The sequence below is a fragment of the Triticum dicoccoides genome, chromosome 1A, assembly GCF_002162155.2.
Source record: "Triticum dicoccoides isolate Atlit2015 ecotype Zavitan chromosome 1A, WEW_v2.0, whole genome shotgun sequence".
Taxonomy (NCBI): Eukaryota; Viridiplantae; Streptophyta; class Magnoliopsida; order Poales; family Poaceae; genus Triticum; species Triticum dicoccoides.
Window position 1 is genome coordinate 19,821,658 of NC_041380.1, and position 8,071 is coordinate 19,829,728.

At 46.9% G+C, this 8,071-nt stretch overlaps 1 pseudogene; it reads right to left on the reverse strand.

Moving 5' to 3' along the window:
- LOC119350165 overlaps nucleotides 1–5,290 on the reverse strand; it is a 16,694-nt pseudogene extending 11,404 nt beyond the window's left edge.
- Between the last annotated feature and the right edge of the window lie 2,781 nt (nucleotides 5,291–8,071).

The following is an 8,071-nucleotide window of genomic DNA, read 5'->3' on the forward strand; positions in this document are numbered from 1 at the left end:
TGAATCACTAGTTTATGAATAACTTTACTATAAAAATAGAATTCGTTTTTCTATTTATTTTTTATTTATACTTACAACTAAATACTTATAGTTTTTTAGTGATTTCTTTTTGATTTTAGGTCACAAAAATTATAAACTTTCTGTTAGTGCCATTAGTTTTAAATTTTGAATAGTTTAAATTTGAATTTTTAAAAATTTGTGTGAATCACTAGTTTATGAATACACTTGATGCACTTCGTGTACAAAATGGACAATCACTTTCGAAGTATCAAAGTTTCGAACCATAAAACATGAAAGCATTTCAAATGAACTCTGAAAAAGTTGAAAGTTGGGATGGTATCATAATTTCACCCACATAGCATGTGAATGTACAAAACGGACAATGGTAGCATGTTCGTCTGTTACAAATTTGGCATGGTATCATCATAATAGTTGCGGGAGAAAGTCTTCACTTTTTCTTCGCTTGTGTCATTTGCTTATTGCGCCGTAACCATGGATAATCTTCATTGTTTATCAGGATGCTTGGGTCAGCCTTGACATTGAAGGGAGGAATTTCATGAAACTTTTCGTAATCTTCAGACATGTCTGTCTTGCCGTCCACTCCCAGGATGTCCCTTTTTCCTGAAAGAACTATGTGGCGCTTTGGCTCATCGTATGATGTATTCGCTTCCTTATCTTTTCTTTTTCTCGGTTTGGTAGACATGTCCTTCACATAGATAACCTGTGCCACATCATTGGCTAGGACGAACGGTTCGTCAGTGTACCCAAGATTTTTCAGATCCATTGTTGTCATTCCGTACTGTGGGTCTACCTGTACCACACCGCCTAACAGATTGACCCATTTGCACTTAAACAAAGGGACCTTAAAATCAGGTCCATAGTCAAGTTCCCATATGTCCACTATGTAACCATAATATGTGTCCTTTCCGCTCTCGGTTGCTGCATCAAAGCGGACACCGCTGTTTTGGTTGGTGCTCTTTTGATCTTGGGCGATCGTGTAAAATGTATTCCCATTTATCTTGTATCCTTTGTAAGTCAATACAGTCAAAGATGGTCCCCTGGACAACAAGTACAACTCATCACAAACAGTGTTGTCACCTCTGAGACGTGTTTCCAACCAACTGCTGAAAGTCCTGATGTGTTCACATGTAATCCAGTCATCGCACTGCTCCGGGTGTTTGGAGCGCAGACTGTTCTTGTGTTCATCGACATACGGGGTCACCAAGGTAGAGTTCTGTAGAACTGTGTAGTGTGCTTGAGACCAAGAATATCCGTCCCTGCATATTATTGAGTCTGTTCCAAGAGTGCCTTTTCTAGTCAGTCTCCCCTCATATCACGATTTAGGGAGACCTATCTTGTTAAGGCCAGGAATGAAGTCAACACAAAACTCGATAACATCCTCTGTTTGATGGCCCATGGAGATGCTTCCTTCTGGCCTAGCGCGATTACGGACATATTTCTTTAGGACTCCCATGAACCTCTCAAAGGGGAACATATTGTGTAGAAATACGGGCCCCAGGATGACAATCTCATCGACTAGCTGAACTAGGACGTGTGTCATGATATTGAAGAAGGATGGTGGGAACACCAGCTCGAAACTGACAAGACATTGCGCCACATCACTCCTTAGCCTTGGTACGATTTCTGGATCGATCACCTTCTGAGAGATTGCATTGAGGAATGCACATAGCTTCACAATGGCTAATCGGACGTTTTCCGGTAGAAGCCCCCTCAATGCAACCGAAAGCAGTTGCGTCATAATCACGTGGCAGTCATGAGACTTTAGGTTCTGAAACTCTTTCTCTGGCATATTTATTATTCCCTTTATATTCGACGAGAAGCCAGTCGTGACCTTCATACTGAGCAGGCATTCAAAGAAGATTTCTTTCTCTTCTCTCGTAAGAGCGTAGCTGGCAGGACCTTTATACTGCTTCGGAGGCATGCCGTCTTTTTCGTGCAAACGTTGCAGGTCCTCTCGTGCCTCAGGTGTATCTTTTGTCTTCCCATACACGCCCAAGAAGCCTAGCAGGTTCACGCAAAGGTTCTTCGTCACGTGCATCACGTCGACTGAGGAGCGGACCTCTAGGTCTTTCCAGTAGGGTAGGTCCCAAAATATAGATTTCTTCTTCCACATGGGTGCGTGTCCCTCAACGTTATTCGAAACAGCTAGTCCACCAAGACCCTTTCCAAAGATTATGTAGTGTAAATCATTGACCATAGCAAGCACGTGATCACCGGTGCGCATGGCGGGCTTCTTCCGGTGATCTGCCTCGCCTTTGAAATGCTTGCCTTTCTTTCGACATTGATGGTTGGTCGGAAGAAATCGACGATGGCCCAGGTACACATTCTTCCTACATTTGTCCAGGTATATACTTTCAGTGTCATCTAAACAGTGCGTGCATGCGTGGTATCCTTTGTTTGTCTGTCCTGAAAGGTTACTGAGAGCGGGCCAATTGTTGATGGTCACGAACAGCAACGCCTTAAGGTTAAATTCCTCCTGTATGTGCTCATCCCATGTACGTACACCGTTTCCATTCCACAGCTGTAAAAGTTCTTCAACTAATGGCCTTAGGTACACATCAATTTTGTTGCCGGATTGCTTAGGGCCTTGGATGAGAACTGGCATCATAATGAACTTCTGCTTCATGCACATCCAAGGAGGAAGGTTATACATACATAGAGCCACGGGCCAGGTGCTGTGATTGCTGCTCTGCTCCCCGAAAGGATTAATGCCATCCGCGCTTAAAGCAAACCATACATTCCTTGGGTCCTTTGCAAACTCATTCCAGTACTTTCTCTCAATTTTTCTCCACTGCGACCCGTCAGCTGGTGCTCTCAACTTCCCATCTTTCTTTCGGTTCTCACTGTGCCATCGCATCAACTTGGCATGCTCTTCGTTTCTGAACAGACGTTTCAACCGTGGTATTATAGGAGCATACCACATCACCTTCGCAGGAACCCTCTTCCTGAGGGGCTCGCCGTCAACATCACCAGGGTCATCTCGTCCGATCTTATACTGCAACGCACCACATACCGGGCATGCGTTCAGATCCTTGTATGCACCGCGGTAGAGGATGCAGTCATTAGGGCATGCATGTATCTTCTCCACCTCCAATCCTAGAGGGCATACGACCTTCTTTGCTGCGTATGTACTGTCGGGCAATTCGTTATCCTTTGGAAGCTTCTTCTTCAATATTTTTAGTAGCTTCTCAAATCCTTTGTCAGCCACAGCATTCTCTGCCTTCCACTGCAGCAATTCCAGTACGGTACCGAGCTTTGTGTTGCCATCTTCGCAATTGGGGTATAACCCTTTTTTGTGATCCTCTAACATGCGATCGAACTTCAGCTTCTCCTTTTGAGTAATGCATTGCGTCCTTGCATCGACAATGACCGGCGGAGATCATCATCATCGGGCACATCGTCTGGTTCCTCTTGATCTTCAGCAGCTTCACCCGTGGCAGCATCATTGGGCACATCGTCTGGTTCCTCTTGATCTTCACCAGCTCCCCCCGTTGCAGCATCACCATATTCAGGGGGCACATAGTTGTCATCGTACTCTTCTTCTTCGCCGTCTTCCATCATAACCCCTATTTCTCCGTGCCTCGTCCAAACATTATAGTGTGGCATGAAACCCTTGTAAAGCAGGTGGGAGTGAAGGATTTTCCGGTTAGAGTAAGACCTCCTATTCCCACATTCAGTGCATGGACAACACATAAAACCATTATGCTTGTTTGCCTCAGCCGCATCGAGAAACTCATGCACGCCCTTAATGTACTCGCGGGTGTGTCTGTCACCGTACATCCATTGCCGGTTCATCTGCTTGCATTATATATAATTAAGTGTCCAAATTAATAGAAGTTCATCATCACATTAAAACCAAAGTGCATACATAGTTCTCATCTAACAACATATAGCTCTCCAGAGCATCTAATTAATTAAACCATACATTGAAACTATGTAAAACATTTCAATGCGAAAACAAATGCGATCATAATCGCAACCAAGGTAACAATTGATCCAACGGCATAATGATACCAAGCCTCGGTATGAATGACATATTTTCTAATCTTTCTAATCTTCAAGCGCATTGCATCCATCTTGATCTTGTGATCATCGACGACATCCGCAGCATGCAACTCCAATATCATCTTCTCCTCCTCAATTTTTTTTTATTTTTTCCTTCAACAAATTGCTTTCTTCTTCAACTAAATTTAACCTCTCGACAATAGGGTCGGTTGGCATTTCCGATTTACATACATCCTAGATAAATAAAATCTATGTCACGTTGGTCGGCATAATTTTCATAAACAATAAATGAACCAATAGTTATAAAGATAATATACATACCAAATCCAAATCATAGACAGGACGAGGGCCGACGGGGGCGGATACCAAAACCATCGCACTATATAAGATGCAATAATAAATGTAAGAAAATGATACAAGTATCTATCTAAACATACAAGTAAGAATATTTTTCCTTTCAGAAAGAAGATAAGAACAAGAGGCTCACCACGGTGGTGTCGGTGATGAGATCGGCGCGGGTGATCGACGGCGGTGAAGACGGGGACGGGGCGTGATGGACCGCTAAATCTAGACAAATCTCGAGGAAAATGGAGCTTGGAGGTCGAGCTTCGAGAGGAGAAAGCTTAAGTAGTGTGGCTCGGGCATTCCATCAAACACCTCATGTGCATAGGAGGTGAGCTAGAGCACCACCAAGCCCTCTCCCCCTCGGCCAAAAAATACAGAGCAGTGTGCTCTGCTCTTACGCGAGGGGGTATATATAGGCACCTCATTGGTCCCGGTTGGTGGCATGAACCGGGACTAAAGGGGAGCCTTTGGTCCCGATTCAAGCCACCAACCGGGACCAATGGTGGTGGGCCAGGAGCGAGGCCCATTGGTCCCGGTTCGTCCCACCAACCGGGACCAAAAGGTCCAGACGAACCGGGACCAATGGCCCACGTGGCCCGGCCGGCCCCCTGGGCTCACGAACCGGGACCAATGCCCACATTGATCCCGGTTCTAGACTGAACCGGGACTAATGGGCTGAGCCGGCCTGGACCAAAGCCCTGTTTTCTACTAGTGCCTGTACACCAGTTTTGGTTGCAGCAGCTGATGGCTTACGAGCATGCAAACTAGTGTTACCGCAGAGAGCCGAACATGCCCTAGATTTTGAGGAACTGGCCGGTCTGCCTTGTTGTGTGGTGTGCATCTGCAGCGAGGGTTCTCTGCCGGAGACCGAGCCGACCGTCTGAGCCCTGCGTTGCTTCGGCGTCGGAGGGACCGACATCGGCGGCACCTCTCCATCGGAGACGGTGCTGACCCTCCGATTTCCATCTTGGCTCGGCGACGACGAAGGGACTTGTTAGACAATGTAACATGTACGTGGTGCAGTATAAACCGTGTACACGTATAGATTGGGGTAGCGTTGCGTGTGTTGTACTCCAGGTGGTTTAAGGTTAGTTGAAATCGATCCTTATCTTGTATAGATCGTTGGCTTGAGGATCAATCCGGTAACAACCTGAACCACCTCCCTTGTATCTATGGTCTATAAATAACACGCAACACGTCCCTACAAAGGTATACGCTTCAACCAATTTTACATGGTATTCAGAGCCTAACCTCTAGCACATCCCAAAACCCTAGCCATGGCCTCAAGCTCCACCGCCGCCGCCGCTGCACCGGCCCTCATTCCCATCGCCGATCGCCTCCATCGCTCCAACTTCCTGGTGTGGCGTGCTCAGGCAATTGCTGCCATCCGCGGCGCTCAGCTCGTCGCCTACATCAACCCCGACAGAGAAGAGCCGGCGCCCAAGCTCATGGACAAGGAGGGCAAGCCAACAGATGCGCCCAACCCGACGTATGAGATCGCCAGGGCGAAGGATTCCTAGGTTCTGAGTTTTCTGTTCAATTCAGTCTCACCTCCTGTGATGATCCAGATCGCCCACTGCACCATGGCCTCGGCAGCATGGACTGCCATCACGGAGATGTTCATCTCCCAAACCCAGGCACACGTGGTGAACACGAGGATCGCCCTATCAAACACCAAGAAGGGCACCTCAACTGTCGCCGAGTACATCGGCCGCATGAAGGCGCTCGGAGATGAGCTGGCCTCCGTTGGGAAGCCCCTCACCGACGATGACATGGTGTCATACATCCTCGCCGGCCTCGACTTTGACTACATGGGCTTCGTCTCCTCCCTGTGCGCCAGGGCCGAGTCAATCAAGGTGAACGAGCTCTACTCCCTCCTCGTCGGCTTCGAGAACAGGCTCGCCATGTTCGATGGCGAGCACCAATCCTCTCACTCCTCTGCCAACGCCGTCTCCCGTGGCGGCGGTCTCGGTGGACGAGGGGGTGGACGTGGCGGAGGCCGCAGAGGTGGAGGTGGCGGCCGCGGACAAGGCCGTGGAGGTCGCGGCCAAGGAGGAGGTCGCAACGATCTACCTGAAGTCTTCTGTCAGATCTGCTCGAAGCCCAATCACGTTGCTATGGAGTGCTACCGCCGCTTCGATATCGCGTTCACCAAGGAGAAGAGCGCAGAAGCTGTCAACACCAACACCAGCTCCTACGGGGTCAACACCAACTGGTACGTCGACACAGGGGCTACAGATCACATTACGAGTGAGCTTGACAAGCTCACCATGAGGGAGAAGTACTCCGGACAGGATCAAGTGAACATGCCCAACGGCGTAGGTATGAAAATTAGCCATGTTGGTCAAGCCTATATTCATACCCACACTCGCAATCTTCATCTTAAAGACATATTGCATGTTCCTAAAGCAACCAAGAACTTGATCTCTGCTCATCGATTATCACATGACAATCATGCCTTTCTTGAAACTCATCCACACTATTTCTTTGTCAAGGACAAGGCAACGAAGAAAACCCTCCTCCAAGGCAGATGTAGGGGTGGCCTCTATCCCCTCTCATCTGCACCTTTGAGCTCGGGCAGGCAGGCGTTTGGTGTCACCAAGGTCTCTCCATCAAGGTGGCACAGCCGATTAGGTCACCCTTCGTCGACAATCGTTCAGCATGTTCTTAGGAAGAATAAAATTTCCTTTTCAAATAGTGAGTTGAATAAAGAGAGTATATGTGATGCTTGTCAAAAAGGCAAAAGTCACCAACTCCCCTATCCGAATTCCATTAGTGTTTCCAATGCTCCTTTAGAGCTAGTTTTTTCTGATGTATGGGGGCCTGCCCGAGATTCTATTAATAGGAAGAATTATTATGTGAGTTTCATTGACGATTTCAGCAAGTTCACTTGGATTTACATTCTTAAACATAAGTCTGAAGTGTTCAAAATATTTCATGAATTCCAAGCTCTTGTTGAACGACGCTTTAATCGTAAAATCATCACCATGCAAATAGATTGGGGTGGTGAGTACGAGCGTTTAAACTCCTTCTTCCGGCAAATTGGCATCACCCATCACGTCTCTTGCCCCCATGCACACCAGCAAAATGGATCGGCCGAAAGGAAACATTGGCATCTTGTGGAAGTTGGACTTTCACTATTAGCACATGCCTCCATGCCATTAAAATTTTGGGATGAGGCTTTTATAGCTGCCACATACCTTATCAATAGAACTCCTAGTAAGGTGATAAATCTTGAAACACCTCTCGAACGACTGTTCCAAGAAAAACCAAACTATCATGCTCTCCGCACTTTTGGGTGCGCGTGTTGGCCTAATCTCCGCCCATTCAACTCTAAGAAGCTTGAATTTCGCTCCAAACGTTGTGTTTTTCTTGGATATAGCAATCTTCATAAAGGGTTCAAGTGTTTGGATGTAGCCGCCGGATGGGTCTACATATCTCGTGATGTCGTATTTGATGAAACCGTCTTTCCCTTTGCTTCACTAAACCCAAATGCCGGTGCTCTTCTTAGGTCAGAAGTTCTTCTTCTTCCTGACAATTCTGTCACCAAAGAGCCTCTTGATCATGGGGATGAAATTAGTGCTAATCCATCGATTAATTTTCATGCAAATCCTGCCATAAATTTTGGAGGAAATCCTGTTGTGTGTCATGATTTTATGCAGCAGCCTGATGCGGAACACGAGGAGGATCCAGGTGCTGG